Source organism: Suricata suricatta, chromosome 8, assembly GCF_006229205.1.
Source record: "Suricata suricatta isolate VVHF042 chromosome 8, meerkat_22Aug2017_6uvM2_HiC, whole genome shotgun sequence".
In the NCBI taxonomy this organism is placed as follows: Eukaryota; Metazoa; Chordata; class Mammalia; order Carnivora; family Herpestidae; genus Suricata; species Suricata suricatta.
The window spans coordinates 64,359,323-64,379,589 of record NC_043707.1 but is presented as its reverse complement, the minus strand read 5'-3'; the positions used below and the strand labels follow the sequence as shown (position 1 = coordinate 64,379,589).

At 39.4% G+C, this 20,267-nt stretch overlaps 2 pseudogenes; one reads left to right on the top strand and one right to left on the bottom strand.

Annotated features, from left to right (window-relative positions):
* The first annotated feature begins 6,594 nt into the window (after window positions 1-6,594).
* Window positions 6,595-8,827, top strand: LOC115299392 (annotated as a pseudogene).
* Window positions 8,828-12,861: 4,034 nt separating this feature from the next.
* On the bottom strand, window positions 12,862-19,696 carry LOC115297626 (annotated as a pseudogene).
* Between the last annotated feature and the right edge of the window lie 571 nt (window positions 19,697-20,267).

Genomic DNA, 20,267 nt, shown 5'->3' with positions numbered 1-20,267 from the left:
TGACAGAGGTTATATTCGTTTTCTCTTCACATTTAATATACATTTGTAGTTTTCAAATTTTTAGAAGTATGTAGGTTACTTTTACAATCTCTTCCCCTGCTCCCCTGGCTCTCTCTGCCTCTCTCTGCAGGAGCTTCTTCTCCCTTCTAAGCAAAATACCTCTCTGTGGGTCAGAGACTGGGTAGAGATCTTCATGGGATTGGCAATGGCATCTATGGCTTAAATCATGGCCTTGAAGTCCGTGGTGGGCAATGAGTTCCTTAGAACAAAGGTGTGATATCAATTCAAGAGACCCTAAACTATATTTTAATTTGATAATAGAAGCAATAAAAGTCTAAAAGTTTCATAAACACAGGTTTATCCTTTCCAAATCTAATGTGAAATTACTAAGATATCTTAGATTTTATTCTCTTTTATTACTATATGTAACTAGCACAGGGAAGACTGTCAAATCAATTCAGCACATACTCATTACTTACTATATATGAGGCAGTTTGGAGGAATGCAAAGCTGAACTTCAAACCAGTGGAAGAGAAAATGTAAGTACATAAGTAACAATATCACAGTTTGGAATGTGATCAATTCAGCAAAGGCAGTCAAATGCTGTAGGAGGTCCATAGTAACATTTTATACATTTAATACGTGGGGGTCATTATAAGGATTATAAGTGTAATTATTTGCGTTTCCTAAGTAGCCAATTGAACCTTTAACCATTAAAGAAATTAACTGGAACAAGTTAAGGTTTTCAGTGAGTAACATTTCCATTTGATTTAGTTTTCAGAGTTAAGCGTCTCAGTCTGTAGTGATTATTTTGAGCTGCTATAAGAAGTGTAACTTGTTCTTTGATTTTCTAACATTTTTTTTTCACCAGATGTGCTCAGGTAAATTATTTGCCTTTGCTTCTATATTTCCAGATTTGTTTCTTGTAAAACTGATTTTAAGATAAGATTAAATCTCATTTCACGGTTTAAGGAAAGTCTGATACCTTTCCGAATGTGTCTGTCAAGCCCTTGGTTAAGATAGCGTGGGCATGCTATTGACGCAATTGCTTACCACTGTCACCTTAGGTGCGTCACTTCACTTTTCTGAGCCTTTATTAACAGTAGGCCTTGAGTGGTTGAGATAGTGTATGTCATCTATTACTCACTGTTGGTTTGGCAGAGACTAGAAGTGGTGGTCTGCAAACAAACAACAACAACAATAGAAACCACTGAAAGTTAGTCATTTCTACTCCTGTAAGTTCTCGGAGCCCCTGTTCCACCAAGCATGACACCAGGCTCTTATCTTGTCTCTCTTGCATTCTTGCTTCTCCCAGCTCCCCCTTTCACCTCACCCCTTCTTTTCTGGGTTTCTTGAAGATATCCAAACTTTTCTATTATGAAGAACATTTCCATTTCTTGAGCTCTTTTCACAAACTCAGTTTTCGGTTTACTTTTGCAAAGCCTTACCCATTAGGATACTCAGTTCACAATGCAAATATAGGTTCAGGTATTCATCAAACATTATAGGAGAAAATAGCAGCTTGTATTTTGCATGGATGAAGGTGTCAAGTGGACATTGTCAAAGGTATGCGATATTCACTTTTTGTAGATAATCCATGTTCATACAAGGGTATCTGCAAAATAATTTTAAGCAATTTATTCTGGATATATACTAAGTTTTTCTGAAGATGTTTTACATTTAAAAATAATTCTTAAGGAAGAATTTTTTAATAGTTTATTTTCAAATTGGATTCCATATAACACCCAGTGCTTCTCCCCAGAAGTGCCCCCCACCATGACCATCACCCCGTTTTCTCCCTCCTCCTCCCCCTTCAGTCCATGGTTCATTTTCAGTATTCAATAGTCTTTCATGATTTGTGTCCCTCACTCTCCCCAGCTCTCTTTCCCTCTTCTCCTCTCCTATGGTCCTCTGTTAGGTTTCTCCTGTTAGACCTATGAGTGCAAACATATGGTATCTATCCTTCTCTGCCTGACTTATTTCGCTTAGCATGACACCCTCAAGGTCCATCCATTTTCCTACAAATGGCCAGATTTCATTCTTTCTCATTGCCATGTAATACTCCATTGTATATATATATATACCACATCTTCTTGATCCATTCATCAGGTGACAGACATTTAGGCTCTTCCCATGATTTGGCTATTGTTGACAGTGCTGATATGAACATTGGGGTACATGTGCCCCTATGCATCAGCCCTTCTGTATCCCTCAGGTAAATCCCTAGCAGTGCTATTGCTGAGTCATAGGGGAGTTCTATGGATAGTTTTTTGAGGAACCTCCACACTGTTTTCCAGAGTGGCTGTACCAGTTTACATTCCCACCAACAGTGTAGGAGATTGCCTGTGTCTCCATGTCCTCGCCAGCATCTATAGTCTCTTAATTTGTTCATTTTAGCGAGTCTGACTGGCGTGAGGTGGTATCTCAGTGTGGTTTTGATTTGTATTTCCCTTTAAGGAAGAAATTATTACTAAAATAACTGATTTGTGAAGTATATGTTGGCATATTATATTTTACACAAGAGCTTCCCCAGATTTTTATGAAAAAAGAATGTGTGGGATGACTTTAACTTTCCCTCTTATAGCCCATCATGCTTTTTTAAAAAAAGTTTTATTTATTTATTTTGAGAGAGTATTTATTTATTTAGAGAATCATGCACAAGTGAGTATTTCTAGTTTACCCCCAAAGTGCAGCATCTGCTGGCTTCCTGATGAACATCTTCCCTTGGTGTGCATGCATCTCCAAACCAAACCATCCAGAGCAGAAGTCACCATTTGACCCAAGACACCCCTACCTAGCGTTCCCATTCTACTCCACCTCCCGTGGCCGTCATCTTGAGTAATCACCATCCCCCCAGTCAATCAACTTTGAAATCTGTGTAATCTCCAGGTTCCTCTACCAGCTCCACACACAAAAAATCTCTTGTCGAATCTTGTTGATTCCATCTCCAAAATACCTTTTGAATGTCTTACCACTATAGCAACTACCTCACACAGGCCTCATGCATAGATCTCCTTCCACCTTTGGTCCTCTCCTACAATGGACCCTAGGAAAATGTTTCCATAGATTCCATAATATAGTTATTCTCTCTGCAATCCTCAGATGGCTTTCTATCACATATAGAACAAAGTTCAGACCTTGTCTTCAAAACCCTTTAAATCTTGACTGCAGCCACGTTTCCAGACTCATCTTCAATTTATTCAACAAATATTAAGTCTACTATGTGCCAGGTGCTCTGCCAGGCCCTAATGGTGAGCAACAGCAGACATAGTTACTGACCTCACTGGGCTTCCTCTGGAATACGTCCCCTTGCATCTCTGAATCAGGTAGCCCCAAATCACTCATCACTATCCAGGTATGCTTTCTGCTTTCCCCTCTATAGGCTTGTCCTCCACCGGGAATGTCTTTTTCTTCCTCAAGGTCACCTGTTGAATTCTTTAAAAGACCTAAATCTTGCTTCTTCCAAAATTCTTATATTTTCCCCCTTCTGTTGTTCATTATGGTACAGAGGAAAGACTACAAACCTGGTAGCTAAAAAACAGTAGGTTCAAGGCCTATTTCTGCTCCCTATTGACCATGTAAACTGGAGCAAATGACAGTTCTACAGAGACTGTTTCTACATCTGTAAAATGGAGGCAATAATATCTATCTCACATGGTTGTTCTACAAATGTAGTAATACAGATAAAATAATATAATGGCAGGAAAGATGGTCAGCCTATCTTTTTATGTGTGTAGAAATGGCTGGCTATTCTATCTCTGTAGAGGTGTTAATAGGAAATAGTCCAGATAGATCAGAGCTTTTGCCATGCAATATTGCTTTACCTGTTTTTTGAGTTGAATACTGTTGTCATATATTTAATCCTTACTCTGACCCAGTCATTGTAGAGAATCTCATTTAATTATCCCCAATCCTCTAAAGTATGCATTATCTCCTGTGTTTGATATATCTTATTAGCAAAACAGCATTTATTTCCACCTCCTTCTATGCTTTCCCCTGTAGTAAAGAGACTGGAAGCTTAGAAACTACATTTCTGGATGCCATTTAAATTCTTCCAATAAGATACACTCAAGATATTTGGAAACAGTAGGGAAGGTTGAGGGCATTCACCCTAAAGAGTTAGAGGGAGATATGATGGCTTTGGCCAGTGTGAGTTTTTGCAGGTCTGACCAGATGGTCTGTTCAACCAGTAGTGCCCAGCCTTGAAGCTATTTTTTCCAACAGCTCCAGATAAAGAAAATTTGGAGAAGTACTCTACTTGGCTCATTTTGTGTGCCTTAACTAACTACTTTGTTTATCGTGTAACCAACTACTGTGGCCAAGGAAATAAAACTCTCTAAGAATATGCAGCCCTATTTGGATCAGGTGGCCAGAGAAGATAGAGGTACAGTTCCTCCAAATAAGTGGAGTAACACAGATATAGCCACTGAAGAATCATCTTAGCCCAAGTTTCCGAGAAAACAGTCTTGCAAGCAGGTTGTTTGTTTAAGAAGGGATCCTAAGGAATAGGAGTGAGAATCTGGAGGAATAAAACAGGGAAGGGAAAAATAACCCTAAAATTCCATGGCACATATTGATTTGGCAACCACTGTGGGTATCTGGCACTCAATTCTGCCAGTGTGCATTATTACCTTGATATGTTAACTGAAGGAAGAAACAATTTCAAGTTTCTTACCATAGAGACTCTTACTTCACAGGTTGGGAGACCAATGTGAAGGTACTGTCAGCCACTAACTCTATGTGTCCCCACTATACTCTTCAGAAATGAGAAATAACCACAGGGTAGATCCAACAGATCTACTGAACCCATAGTGAGACATATTTGAGCCAGGACTACTCCATTTGTCACTTGGCCTCCCTATGACTCTTTTAACTGGAGAATAACACAGGTACTTCAGGTCCCTTGATTCAGTATGAACACATAGCCATGGTCCCTACATTCAACAGCTCTTGAAAAGTCCGACCATTCCTTTTTGCTATATATATTTACCAGATGAACAGTCTTATATCCCTCTGGGAGGGGATCACAGGAATGGTTATCATATATGTTTGCAGTCGCATTGCATTGTCTTTCCTCAAAGGGATCTACCTCTCCCCCAATGAGTGGGCTTTGGGCCTGTGAAGTGACATGCTGGGAAACTGGGTAAAGGGCTCTTGTTCTCTGAAGTAAAGTCTGGTAAAGTTTCTGTTCCCTAGCTCTTGATTTTTCTGTTTCATTATAGAAGTCAGATAACATTCTGGTTGGCTCTTCATCTGTCTCACTCTTAGGAACACCATGGTTTGTTAGCTGATTCCTGAGGGTCAAAGCATACTGCATACTACTTACTATAGCCTTGTTGCCCATTAGATCATATGCCTCCTTTATTCTAACAGGTGAGCACTGTCCTTGGTCTCTACCATTCCAGAATCCTACCATTTCCTTGATAGTAGGTATCTCAGTTCCATGGCAACATCTTCTGTCAACCCCAGCCTATACAAGACAGTTGTCACAGAGCTTCTCAAATTAACTGGTATCCCATAGTAATGCATTTCTCACTGCATTAGTGAAAGAAGTGTCCTCTGGTTCCTCCTATGGAACACTGTCAAGTGTCAGTTTTGCTGATCACAGATAATACACTCATTCTAATATTTTTATATCCCTCAGTCTTTGGACCCCTTCCTTAATACTATGCCAAGTCAGTTCCAGCACCTCCATCTCATTTATCCTAGGCTATCAGAGTGTGCAAGCTTCAAAGAGCCTTCTCAGCCATATGTCAGACAGGCTACTGGTGTCCTTGACAGAACACCGAGTTCCAAGTCATGGAGAAGTGCTCCCAATATCAATCAGCTATACTGCATCCAGCTTTCTATTCCCACCTCCCACCACCATCCCCAGTCCAGTATCCTCAAGATCCCTACACAGGTGTCTTCCAGATTCTGGAAATATTCCTATTGATTAAATCCTGCAATTTGGGGGACGCATAAGCCACTTCTTCTTGGCACAAGAATGGTATTTCTGCTCAGAGGGTTATGTCGAAGTTTTACTGTAGTAGTCGGTCTGAAGAAGAAAAGTATTATCTAGAGGAAAATTTGCCTCAGACATGCTCTTTCAAAAGTCTCCAGACCAGGAGAAGTTGCTCTCTTCTACAAAGGTCAAGAACTAGTGAATAGAGGGTTGGTATCATTGCCATTGTGGAACAAGGCAGTCCACTTCATTGATTGTAAATCTGTGAGAAGCTAGCTCTGTTCCAATGAACTGACATTGGCAGGGGCAGTCTGTACACCTCCTGGCCAGCTTTGTGCCACGTGGGAAGTTCATAAAAGGATATAAAATCCTGGGGCACCCGGCTGGCTCAGTCAGTGGAGTGTGGGACGCTTGATCTTGGAGTTGTGATCCAACTACCGTGGTTGTAGAGATTACTTAATAAAATCTGGAGAGAGACGAGTGTGTGCACAGGGGAATGAACACAGGAAGAAGCAGCAAGCTCTCTGCAAGCCAAGGAAAGAGATCTGGAGATCTGGAACAGACCTTTCTTCTCTTCCGGCCTTCAGGGGAAACTAACCTTGCTGACACCTTGATCTTGAATTTCAATCTCCAGAACTATAAGATTTCAACACTAAACTTGCACAATGTCTTTGAAACCTAGAGCAGTAGATTTTGATGAAACATGGAATAAACTTTTAACGACAATCAAAGCAGTGGTCACGTTGGAATACGTCGAAAGAGCAACATAGAACAATGGCTTCTCAGATGTCTATGCTCTACGTGTGGCCTGTCCTGAACCCCTCAGAGAAAGACTTTATACAGAAACTAAGACTTTTTTGGAAAATCACGTACAGCATTTGCACAAGAGAGTTCTGGAGTCTGAAGCGCAAGTACTTGTTATGTATCATAGGTATTGGGAGGAGTATAGCAAAGGCGCAGACTATATGGACTGCCTGTATAGGTATCTCAACACCCAATTTATTAAAAAGAATAAATTGACAGAAGCTGACCTTCAGTATGGGTACGGTGGTGTAGATATGAATGAACCACTTATGGAAATAGGAGAGCTAGCATTGGATATGTGGAGGAAATTGATGAATGAACCACTTCAGACCATCCTTATCCGAATGCGGCTCCAAGAAATAAAAAATGATTGTGGCGGAGAAGAAAGACCCAAACCAGAAAGTAATCCATGGGGTTATTAACTCCTTTGTTCATGTTGAACAGTATAAGAAAAAATTCCCCTTAAAGTTTTATCAGGAAATCTTTGCGTCTCCCTTTCTGACCGAAACAGGAGAATATTACAAACAAGAAGCTTCAAATTTATTACAAGAATCAAACTGCTCACAGTACATGGAAAGGGTTCTAGGTAGATTAAAGATGAAGAAATATGGTGTCGAAAATACTTGCATCCAAGTTCATATACTAAAGTGATTCATGAATGTCAGCAATGAATGGTAGCACACCACTTACAGTTCTTACATGCAGAATGTCATAATATCATCTGACAAGAGAAAAAAAATGACATGGCAAATATGTATGTCTTACTTCGAGCTGTGTCCATATGATTCAGGAGCTGCAAAATCATATCCATGATGAGGGCCTTAGAGCAACCAGTAATCTTACTCAGGAAAATGTGCCAACACTATTTGTGGAGTCAGTTTTGGAAGTACATGGTAAATTTGTTCAACTAATCAACACTGGTGATCAGCACTTTATGAGTGCACTGGATAAGGGCCTAACATCAGTTGTAAATTACAGAAAACCCAAGTCTGTTTGCAAAGCACCTGAACTGCTTGCCAAGTACTGTGACAACTTACTAAAGAAGTCAGCAAAGGGGATGACTGAGAATGAAGTAGAAGACAAACTCACGAGCTTCATCACTGTTTTCAAGTATATCGATGATAAGGATGTTTTTCAAAAGTTCTACGCAAGACTGCTGGCGAAGCGTTTAATTCATGGGTTATCTATGTCTATGCATTCGAAGAAGCCATGATCAATAAATTAAAGCAAGCCTGTGGTTATGAGTTTACCAGCAAACTTCACCAAATGTATACAGATATCAGCGTCAGTGTGGATCTCAACAATAAGTTCAACAATTTTATCAAAAATCAAGACACAGTAATAGATTTGGGAATTAGTTTTCAAATATATGTTCTACAGGCTGGTGCATTGCCCCTTACTCAGGCTCCTTCATCTACATTTGCAATTCCCCAGGAATTGGAAAAAAGGGTACAGATGTTTGAATTATTTTACAGCCAGCATTTCAGTGGAAGGAAACTTACATGGTTACATTATCTCTGTACAGGTGAAGTTAAAATGAACTATTTGGGCAAACCATATGTAGCCATGGTTACAACATACCAAATGGCAGTTCTTCTTGCCTTTAACAACAGTGAAACTGTCAGCTATAAAGAGCTTCAAGACAGCACTCAGATGAATGAAAAGGAACTGACTAAAACAATCAAATCATTACTTGATGTGAAAATGATTAACCATGATTCAGAAAAGGAAGACATTGATGCAGAATCTTCATTTTCATTAAATATGAACTTTAGCAGTAAAAGAACAAAATTTAAAATTACTACATCAATGCAGAAAGACACTCCACAGGAAACGGAACAGACCCGAAGTGCTGTAGATGAGGACCGGAAAATGTATCTTCAAGCTGCCGTAGTTCGTATCATGAAAGCACGGAAAGTGCTTCCTCATAATGCCCTTATTCAAGAGGTGATTAGCCAGTCAAGAGCTAGGTTTAATCCTAGTATCAGCACGATTAAGGAGTGTATTGAAGTTCTGATAGACAAACAGTACATTGAACGCAGCCAAGCGTCGGCAGATGAATACAGTCACGTAGCGTGATGTCGCTCTCCTCTAGTGTGGGTGTGAGAAGATCACTGCCGTCACCATTTGGTGTGTTCCTGTGGGAAAAAGCAGGCCTGTGCCTCCATAATTTGGTCATTCGGCAGCACCTGTTTTTCTGCTGTTTACAACATCACCAGTGCCACGTCATGAGCGTCAGAGAAAATGCCTAGAGATATTTCAAGCTCATGTCATTATGACATTTCTTAAAAGTTTATTAAAAGAATGAGTGAAGTATTGCTGAAATGTGGAAATTTGGTTGGGTACCATGCTTTTTCTCCCCTTCACGTTTGCAGTTGATGTGGGGTTTTTTTTATGTATCTTAAAGGACATAAAATAAAAAACTTAAATATTGTAATATGACAGATAACCTAATAATTGTATCTACATTAACATGACAAACATGATATTGCTGCTTGTCAAATAAAAAAAATAAATTAAAAAAAATAAAATCTTAGGGAAAAGAAGAATATAAAATCATAACATAAGAACAAAGTAAATATTTATATTCAAGTTTATTAAATACTCCACACACACCAAAGAGACCAAACTGATAGGACTAAGTATACCTTGGAGCAGAGTTCATACTGGTCACATTTTATTCAGACCATGTAGGCTGAAGGCAGGACCCTATACAGGGAGACAAGGAGAAGGCCTCGACTATGCAGAGGAGCTTGGATGCATATTTTTAAGATCTCAGCTAAGGAAAAAAGAAACTTAGAAATGGATCATCAGTGCTTTTCATTGAAATGATAGTCAAGGTTGCCTTGTCTCCATGAAGCATTTGAAAAGGTCCTCCAACCTATACTAATTTCCAACCATATGCAGACACTGTGATTGGTCTGTGTATGTAAACAGGTGAGCAGCTGTGAATAAAATTTAGTGAATTTCAAATTCTGTGTGGATGGTGATTTTTTTTGAAACCTTATTTAAAATCTAGTTTAAGGAAGAAAAATCACCATTTGTATTTTAGTTGAAAATATTCAAGACTGAGGAATTTGTGGAATTTGCCCCCCAAATATTCTTTTCAATAGTTTAGTTGTATTGCAAGCAGTTCAGGCAGTTATCTGGACTTACTGTTTTGAGAACAATTAGACCCTCTCTCTACAGAAAGAACGCAGTAATTGTGACACCATCTTAAGCGGTTTCCAGATGAGAGGGAACCAGATGCCTAAGGCTTGACCCTGGGGGAGGACTTAGCAGGTCGTTTGTTTCCCTGGAGTAAGGATTGGTTGAAATAACCTTTACCTTAATAAATTTGGAACAAAAAGGGGATTGATACAGTAACTGGGACAAAAGTGGGCTTAAGATTCAAAGGAAAGACATAAATGTAATTACATAGTAATATATAGTACAAAGTAAATGTCTTTTAGCGAAAGCTGTTTAATAAGAGATCAATCGTGTATCTAATCACTGGTATCTGCAAAGGGTAAGGAGTTCAAAGATAACAATCAGCATTTGCCTTATAATCTTGCATACTTTTGTAATATGTTTTATATGCATTTCTCTTGGTTCATATATGTGAGGCCAGACACCTGCTTTCTTGACCTGCTTTGAAAACATAAGCAGAACTATAGTTGTATTAGTTGCATTATTAACTTAGCTTCACATTTTGTTTTGTTCCCAACTTACATAGTATCTGATCTTATCAGGCCCCAAATAGCTTCATTGTCCAGAAGAAGGTGTACTTCCAGAAGAATGTGTAATTCCTAAGGTTTCAAGAAGCCCTCTCCTGTGTATAAGCAGTTCCTAAGCACAACATAGCAAGGCAGCTTTGGCAGTGGTCTCCTGTCTTCTTCTTGGGCTGCCTTTCTGATAATAAAGCTTTGTTTGGCTTCAAAACCAGGGTCTCAGCCATCGGCTTACTGCACACTGAGTGCCTGGACATATTTAAGTTAGGTAACATATGTCTTTACTCAACTAAAAGGTAAGTCTTTCCAAAGGAAGACCAAGTACTAATTATTCAATAAACAACACAATGCCAATTATTGTATCTTATAAAACGGTCAATGACTAAATATTTTCCATAACTCAGAATACCTTGGTTTTAAAATTGATCCTGTTTCTAAGAATGTTAACAGATACTCTATGTTGAAATTAATTTGCTTTATGTATTAGAAAGTGTGCCTTAACTTTGGAGCAGACAGATCATGGTGCTCTCTTATTAGGCATGTAAAATCAACCTCTTTAAGGTCACCTTACTCTGCAGGATGATTGTGATATTCAGTGAGTTGAATTTTGATTATCAACCATTTATTAAACATCTGTTATGTACTAAGATTAGCATGATGGCCACTGGGGATAGAATGAAGGAAACATTTTATAAGGCAATTCATGTTCCACATACAGGAATGTGGGACCCTTGTACCTCCCATGGCCTAATGGATATTAGAACTCAGAGGAAATGAAAAAGATCATCTTGATCAATATCTTCACTTCTCAGATGACTAAACAAGGCCAAGGAAGTTAAATGAATTAAACAAAATCCCAAACCAGTTAGCTGTACATTCAGATTTACAACCTAGGTCTCCTTGTTCCTGGCCCTCTGTTCTGCTATACCTGACAGACAATGTCTTCTCCCTGGGGGTAACAGATGGATGCTTTTCTAAAAATAAAGGTAGAGCTTGAGAACAGCATTTCCTCCATACTTTATGCTTTATGCCCTATTTTTTTGTATGTTTATTTATTTATTTTGAGAGAGAGAGAAAAAGAGAGAGAGAGAGAGCGCACATGCAAGTAAGGGAAGAGCAGAGAGAAAGAATCTCAAGCAAAAAAAAAAAGAATCTCAAGCAAGCTCTGCACTGCCAGCACAGAACCCACTGTAGGGCTCGAACCCACAAACCGAGATCATGACCTCAGCCAAGATCAAGAGTTAGATGTCTTGCTACGCGAAATTAGTCAGGCAGAGAAGGACAGATACCATATGTTGTCAGTCATAGGTCTAACAAGAGAAACCTAACAGGAGACCATGGGAATGGGAAAGGGGAGGAAAGAGTTGGGGAGAGGGAGTGAGGCAAATCATGAGAGACCTTTGAATCCTGAGAACAAAGTGAGGGCTGAAGAGGGAGGGGGGAAGGGGAAGGCCTGGTGAAGGTCATGGAGGAGGGCACTTGTGGGGAAGAGCACTAGGTATTATATGGAAACCAACTTGGTAATAGACTACTAATAAATAAATAAATAAATACATAAATAAATAAACAAAAAGAGCCAGGACGTTGGACCCATAAAAAAAAAAAAATCAGATGCTTAACTGACTGAGCAACCCACATGCCGCTTATTTATTTTACATTTAAAAATAAAACAGAGGGGCGCCTGGGTGGCTCAGTCGGTTGAGCCTCCGGCTTCAGTTCAGGTCAGATCTCACGTTCGTGGGTTCAAGCCCCGCGTCGGGCTCTGTGCTGACAGCTAGCTCAGAGCCTGGAGCCTGCTTCCGGTTCTGTGTCTCCCTCTCTCTCTGACCCTCCCCCTCTCATGCTTTGTCTCTCTCTGTATCAAAAATAAATAAAACATTAAAAAAAAATCTTTAAAAAAAATAAATAAAATAAAAATAAAACGGAGCACCTGGCTGGCTCTGTCCGAGGAGCATGTGAAACTTTTTAAAATAAATAAATAAATAAATGAATAAATAAATAAATATTTAAAAGCTATGGAGCTTGAAAATTCATCAAAATACAGCCAGTCTAACATTTTATTTATTTCCTTTGTCCCTGACAAAGGATGTATGTATTAACATAGATACAATTTTATGTATTAATGCTTTCACTAAAAAATCATAAGCATCTTTTCTAAGTTATTACAGTCTGATAAATACACTTCACAAAATTAAGTTTATTGGTGGTTTCCATTATAAAAGATGCTTTTTGGTCACTCTAGGAAATTCACAAGTCATAAAAGTAAAAACTTAGAAAAAAAAAGCACTTAAGTTTCACTATGTGTAAATTCACCTCCTATGTGTATTTTGGAATCATTATTATAACATTTAATGATTGAATAATTTTCAATCTTTTTTTCCAGCATCCACAATCAATTTTATTTTAATATAATCTAAACACATACCATTTAGGAAATACCGAGAAAATTTTATGTACAAGAGTTGACGCTATTTCATTTGGATAAAGCTGACAAGTCATTGCTTTGAGTACAGTCCAGGAAACACCTCCGAGGAAACCTAAAATGTTGGAATGGACGCTATGGCCCCCAGTTTGATAGCTCTCAGAGACAACTGAAGCTGTCAGTGTTTGGTACTAGATGTAAAATTTCATTGGTTACCCCGCAACTGTTAAGACTCATGCATTTTACAGACTGTCTTCTCATAAATCCAAGTCTTCTGGAGTATCCTGCAGTGCTGAACTTGCAAACCAAATATAAATATCTATCCACCCATCAAAACAGTTTGATGCTTCTTCAACAGTCTTTTATACGTATTCAACCTGTGAGATCCTAATGTAACGATTTTCCCGCCACATTTTCAATTATAGATTGTGGAAGATTCTTGCTTTCACTGATTCCTCGGATCCACTCTTTTACCAGATTATTTAATTTTCACAAAATTAAAATTCGGCGCTGCAGTTCCCTTTCCTCTTCAAAACCCCCAAAGGGCTTCATAATTTCAATTAGTTTCCTGTAAGTAGGCAGTTAGTCTCCTTGGGGGCTGCTAAGCTGACTGGAGAGGTAATGTCACAGCGTCTCTGTGGCTGCTGTGTTTGCTGATTCCTGAGGTGGTAATTTGCTGCGATTCCAGAGTTCCTAACTGGAAACAGCACGGTGTCCAGAGGCTGCAGCGCTGGGCAACTTCCGCGTCCCGTCCCGCCCCCGCACCACGCCCACCCCCGGGGCAGGTCGCTGCAGTCCTTCTCAAGGTCGGCGGGAGGGACGGAGGGAGGGACTTGGGGACGCCACAGCCTGGGTCCAACTTCACTCCTGCTCCGCTCCCGCCGGTTGAAGACCTCCTCCTCCCTTCCTCTTGTCCTAACACGGCAATGCGAGTAATGTTTTATCTTGGCAGAAATTGTGTGTGTGTGTGTGTGTGTGTGTGTGTGTGTGTGTGTGTGTGTGTGTGTGTGTGTGTTTAATGTAGGTGATTGTGTTCAGAATCCTGGAGGGGAGTAGGGGCTGAATGGCTTGTTGAATTGGTTTGTGATGTTGTTTAGTGCTGTTCTACAATATTTCTCCTTCAAAGCCTATGGCAGAATTCTATTTCTCCACCCTCTTGAAGTCAACCATAGCTTTAACCAATGGGACAGGAGTGGAAATGGCTTGTGTTTGTTCAAGTGGAAGCCTTTAAAGGTCAGTGCACGGTTTGCTATGCCTCTTTCTAACCGCCTCAGTGACATGCAAAGTACCAGATGGTGGAAGTTCCATCAGCCTGAGTTTTTGCTTAAGGAGGATCCAGAACAGTGCCCACAGCAGGTCAAAAGAAAAAAATGACCTCAGCAAGAAATTATATTTGTCATTTTGAGACAGTGAGATCTTATTACTACAGTCTGTCCTGTCTAAAGTTTTGCTTCAATCTCAGAGCATCCTATCCATCTCACATTGAAAAGACTGCTGGGTTTGTGTGTGACTGGACTTTGACATCTGCGTCTCCACTGACCAAGTCATGTGATTGAAACTTCCCTCTGTTCCTGTTCTATATATATCTTTCCCAAAGACAAGATAATCTCAGATAAAAGAGGACCACTTTTTAATTGTGATAAAAATAGTTGCACTCTCTCCTAAAACTTGAAAACAAAACAAATTTGGTATTTATAAAGAGATTTGTGCTGTTTTTGAGAAATGAATGTGTCTGGAAAAGTCCTGATGGTTGTCATAATTCTTTGACAAAAGAACTTGAAGATTAGGAGCACCTGGTTCACTCAGCTGGTTGAGGGAGCAACTCTTGATTTTGACTCAGGTCATGATCTCAGGGTTCATGGGATCAAGCCCCACCTCTGGGCTTGTGCTGACAGCACAGAGCCTTCCTGGGATTTTCTCTCTATCTCTTCCTTCCCCTCCTCCGTTTGCTCTCTCTCTCTCTCTCAAGATAAATAAATAAACTTAAAAAAAAAGAACTGAAACACTAGAATGCCACATGATACATATTCAATATACACTTATTCAGAAAGAGTCAAGTGAAAGAAGAAGGAGAAGAAAGAATATAAGAAAGATATTGAAGATATATATGGAGTTTTAAAATTAATAAAATGTATTGACTATATACATATATATAATCTGAATAGTTTAATTTGCAGAAAGAAAGGTATATCCACATTGCTGTTATCTTAATCAACCAGGAGGCTCCTTATAGCATGCATCTGATGGAGATATTTCCGACACCACTGGGCCTGTGAAATCATATGGTCCAAATGTCAGGGGGTAACCTGACCCTAAAGCAGAGTCTTTTCTTGCTCTGGATGCCACTCAGGACTGGATGCCTCATGTGCTACTAAGACAGTCAGAAAACCACGCTCAAATATGGTAGATCCAAAAAGGTCTTTTCTTTGTGGTGGGAGATTCCAGGTACAACAACTTGTCCATAACATTTTGAGGTGTTATCTTAACATTGGACCCAGAGAAACTCTGTGCCAGGCCCCTGAACTCTTAGAATTTAGCTCCATCCTTTAGCATCCATGTTTCTTTTTATTAAAGCATCTATCTATGATGCTTTATTTTTCTGATGCTTTCTTTTCCCCACTCAGGTGGTACAATTAGCACAAGATAACCAATGCAATGGACCAATGTGATAATGCGTGAGATAGTAAGATCAAAAGTTTACTAATAGAGAATGAATAAAAGCATTTTCTAGATCAGTATCTGCATAGTAGAGCCAGACTGCAAATAATATCATCACCTAATTAAGGCTTGCAAAATTCCACAGTTATCCTCTGAGACCCATATGAGAAAGTTGAGAACCAGAGATTAAGGTCATGCAGTTATTTATGACAACACCTGAGGTAGAACTCACACTCAAGGCTCCCTGCCCATTGTGCTTTCCACATTCTGGTATTTTTTTCAAAGGCATGAGCTCAGATCAACCTGCCACCCAAATGTAAATGAATGTGAACCAGATAACTTGTAAAACGTCCATGAGGTAGTAAGTAGGTGGCTTTGATCTCAGCTGCTGCTGCTGTAGCAAAGGGGCACTTGTGTATGGGTCTAAATCCAAATGATTTTTATTTTCTAAGTTATGCCGTGGAGGACTATAAAAAAATCTTTCCACTGTGGCCATAGCAGGAATGTGACTGGGATTCATAGAGAAGCTCATAGACAGAAGGCATCAGCGAAGATTTTCTTATGGAACTCCCTGTTTTGCAAAGATGTAAGCACTGGCCATTAGAAGCACAGATCCTAGAACAATAAAAGAATCATTGATAAAATCTGTGCCCTTGAAACTGGACTTGAAGGAACTGAAGAGAATGAGAAACTCAGGAATATGTATAGTTGTGAAAACAGAAGCACGTCCCTCCCCCACCCACCCCACCAATGGACCAATGTGGCACTCTGGAGCAAAAGGGGTCAGGGAGTGAACGAGCAGACCAAAGACATAGATCTGCCTGCCACAGGACCAGCACGGGACGTCAGCCACCCTAGTGCTACCTGCCTGAAGGCTCCACCAAATCTAGAGCACAGGCGCTGTGCACCACTAAAATTATATTGTGATTACAATACTGTACTTGAAATATGGCACAGCTATTTCAACTTAACGTTATTTCCATTGTGTAATTTAGTTTCCTTGAACTAATCCTTCTATTGCTTGAGTAAAGGGAGCTCCTATATTCTGTTAAAGATAGATGTCTGGGGGCGCCTGGGTGGCTCAGTCGGTTAAGCGTACGTCTTCGGCTCAGGTCATGATCTCACGGTTCCTGAGTTCAAGCCCCGTGTCCGGCTCTGTGCTGACAGCTCGGAGCCTGGAGCCCGCTTCGGATTCTGTGTCTCCCTCTCTCTCTTTGACCCTCCCCTGATCACACTGTCTCCCTCTGTCTCTCAAAAATTAATAAAAACGTTTAAAAATTTAAAAAAAATAGATGTCTGAACTGGCTGAAACCCATGTACTTGCAACCCTGATTGCTGCCCAGGGCGGGCAGACCAGGACAACACACCCAGGAGAGAATGGTGCCCAAACAGGCCCCAGTCCTACCGAGACATGCCACTTCTTACATATATGAAACAAAAGCCCCAGACAGCAAAATCCAAAGAACCTTCCAAGTGTAGAAATATACACATTTTAGGGAATCACAAACTCATTCGTTGTGTTTTAAATTAACTATACATCCCAGAGGGCATTCTTAAGTATTCTAAAGGCTGTTTGAGGGAATGCCTAGATAAATTATTTCCCTTGCACGTTTTCAAATACCTTAGTTCTTAAAATAATTATTTTCCATTCATATTTTTAGATATTCCATGTCTTTCTTAGGACATAACAGTCTTAATACTGGAACAAGTTCCAAGGACGTTTAAGTGAGTTCAACTTCTCTTTCAACCTGAATTTACCTTGAGATATCTTCTTTAAGAAAAAATAATTACCTTGTTTGTTTATTCATCATTTAATTGGAGTTACAATTTAAGGCACAGACCTTAAATATTCAGTTTGACGAGTTTTAACATTTGTAAATATCCATGAAACCATCACCCCAAACAAAATATAGAAAATTTTCATCACCAGAAATTTCCCTTATGCTGTCTTTCAGTCAACTTGACCCCATTTCTAAATCCAACCACCTTCTGGCTTCCATCATAAATTTATTTTGCCTGTTCTTACACTTCGTATTCATTCAACCAAGTAGTACGGTGTGTATGTTTGTGTGTATGTGTGTGTACCTTCTTTCCTTCCGTGTTTCTGAGATTCATCGTGTTGCTGTACTTATCGGCAGTTCTCTTTTCACAGCTAGTGTCCCATCATGTGGCTCTGCCAGTCTGTTTACACCTGGGCTTGCTGACAGACATTGGAGTTTTCCAGCTTAAGGTTGTTATGGGAAAGGCTGCTACGGATATTCTTGAATTAGTCTTTCTTTTTTTCTTTTTTAACAGTTTCTTTTTTTAAGTTTATTTGTTTATTTGAGAGAGAGAGAGAGAGAGAGTGTGTGTGTGGTGAGTGTGGGAGAGGGGCAGAGAGAAAGGGAGAGAAAGAGAAAATCTGAAATAGGCTCTGCACTGTCAGCCAGAGCCCGACGTGGGGCTCTGACTCATGAACTATGAGATCATGACCTGAGCGAAAGTCAGAAGCTTAGCCAACTGAGCCACCCAGGCACTCCTATAATTTTCTTTTTTGAAAAGTCTTATTTTAAAATAATTTTGAAAAATTTTTTGCAGCTACCAAATGTTGCAAAAATTAAAATACACCCTTTATCCAGATTTATTGATTGTAAGTATTTAACTTTTGTTTTATCTTTTGTGTGTGTGTATGTTCTTGGACCATGTGAAAGCCCTTTACCCCAAAATGAAGGTACTTTACTCCTACAAACTTCAGTGTATGTTTCCTTAAAATATGGATAGTCTCTAATATAATCAAAGTAAAGATCTTCCTTGACTTATAATGAGGTTACCTTCAAAATATTGTAAATTGAAAGTGCACTTAAAACCCCATGACCTACTGCACACCATAGCTTAGCCTAGCCTACCTTGAGTGTGCTTAGAACACGTACATCAGCCTGCCCCTGAGCAAAATCATCTCGCACACAAAGCCTGTTCTATACTAAAGTTTGCAACCTGTATGTAATTTATTGAGCACTGTACTGAAAGTGAAAAGCAGTATGGTTACAGTGTATCAGTCATTCACCCTGGTGATCGCATGGCCGATGAAGCCATGTGGCGGCTGCCCAGCCTCCCACAGAGGATTGTACCAGGTATCACTAGCCCAGGAGAAGATCAAAATTCAAAACTCAAAGACCAGTTTCTACTGAATATGTGTTGATTTCACATCATAACATTGAAAAATTTGTAAGTCAAACCGTCATAAGTCAGGGACTGCTTACATAGTTAGCAATTTCAGTGGATTTAAATTGACTTAATACTCTATCAATCATCTTACAGTTTTATCAGTTACTGACCCAATTATTGACCCAACAATGTTTTTAAGGAAATCCTCTAGGGCCCCCGACCCCACAGACAACAAAATCCCGTTTAGGATTAGCTACTGCTTTTAATGGTCACCTCTTTTTAGCTTCCTTTAATCCAGAATGTTTTTAAGGCCTTTCTTTATGACATTGACATTTTTCACAAAAACAGTACCCCTCTCTTGTTTAAAAAAAATGTTCTTCATTTTGGGTTGTTCTGATGTATCTTCATAGTTAGACTCGCATTATTCATTCTAGACCAAAATACCTCATAGGAGATGTTGTATCCTCAGAATAGCACATTGAGAGGCATAAGACGCCCATCTGTCCCACCTTGGTGATGTTAATTTGAATTGCCCAGTCAAGATGTTGTTCAATTAATTCACTAAAATCATCATTTTCACTGTTCTAACTAATAAGTGGTCTAAGGGAAGATAATCTGGGATTATGAAAATATCTTTTTCCTTATCAAAATTTCCTCCTGGATTTAGCATCCGTTGGTGGTTTTTGCCTGATTCAGTCTTTACTATGATTATTGCAAAATGATAATCTTCCAACTTGTGTACTGCTCCTCATTTACTGGTTAGTCCTCAGCGTTCAACTATAATCAAGAGCCCTCTTCCTGCTTGCTTGCTTGCTTATTTATTTGTTAATTATAGATATGAACTCATTAATTTCTATTTCTTCATTACTGTACTTATTTTGGTGCCCAGATTATCCCAGATTTGGCCAAGAAGAGTCTCTTCAAGAGGGTTCTTGTGTACTTTTTTTTTTAAAAACGACTTCCTTATTTTCTGGCATAAGTAGCTGTCCCAGACTCGTACTTACCTTGCTCCATGCCTAGAATTAGCCATGTCTTTGAGGAGCCCTGGTTCATCTTAGTGAAGAAGATCAAGTGCTTTAATAGGTACTAGGCATGATCATTGCTACTAGCATCTTTGCTTCTTGGCCCTTTCAGTGGACAGAATTAAGAAATACACAAATGTATATACACATATTTACAAATGTACAGCTGCAAATACATACTATACATTCTTATACACACACATATATACACCATACACTATATAAATATTTTAGAAATCATAAACTCATGCCTGAGAGCTCTAGTTCTAATCTATCCCCTCAGTGTCCTTTCTTGTCTTCTTCCATTCCTTATTTGTATGCTCCTTCTTTCTTCACAAGATCTCTAGCTCCCAACAACATTGATGTATATGTACATGTAGAGTAATATACTCTAACATAACTTAGAATCACTTTGCTGACACCACTCTAATATGAGCCCAAGATTCAACTTGTTGTTTTCTACTTCCCACCCTGCCCAAGACTAAGGGTGTATAGTCAAATACTCATCTGTAAGTTACTTGGCTTCCTTCCATCTTTCCTTCCTTGGCTCTTTTCTTCCTTAT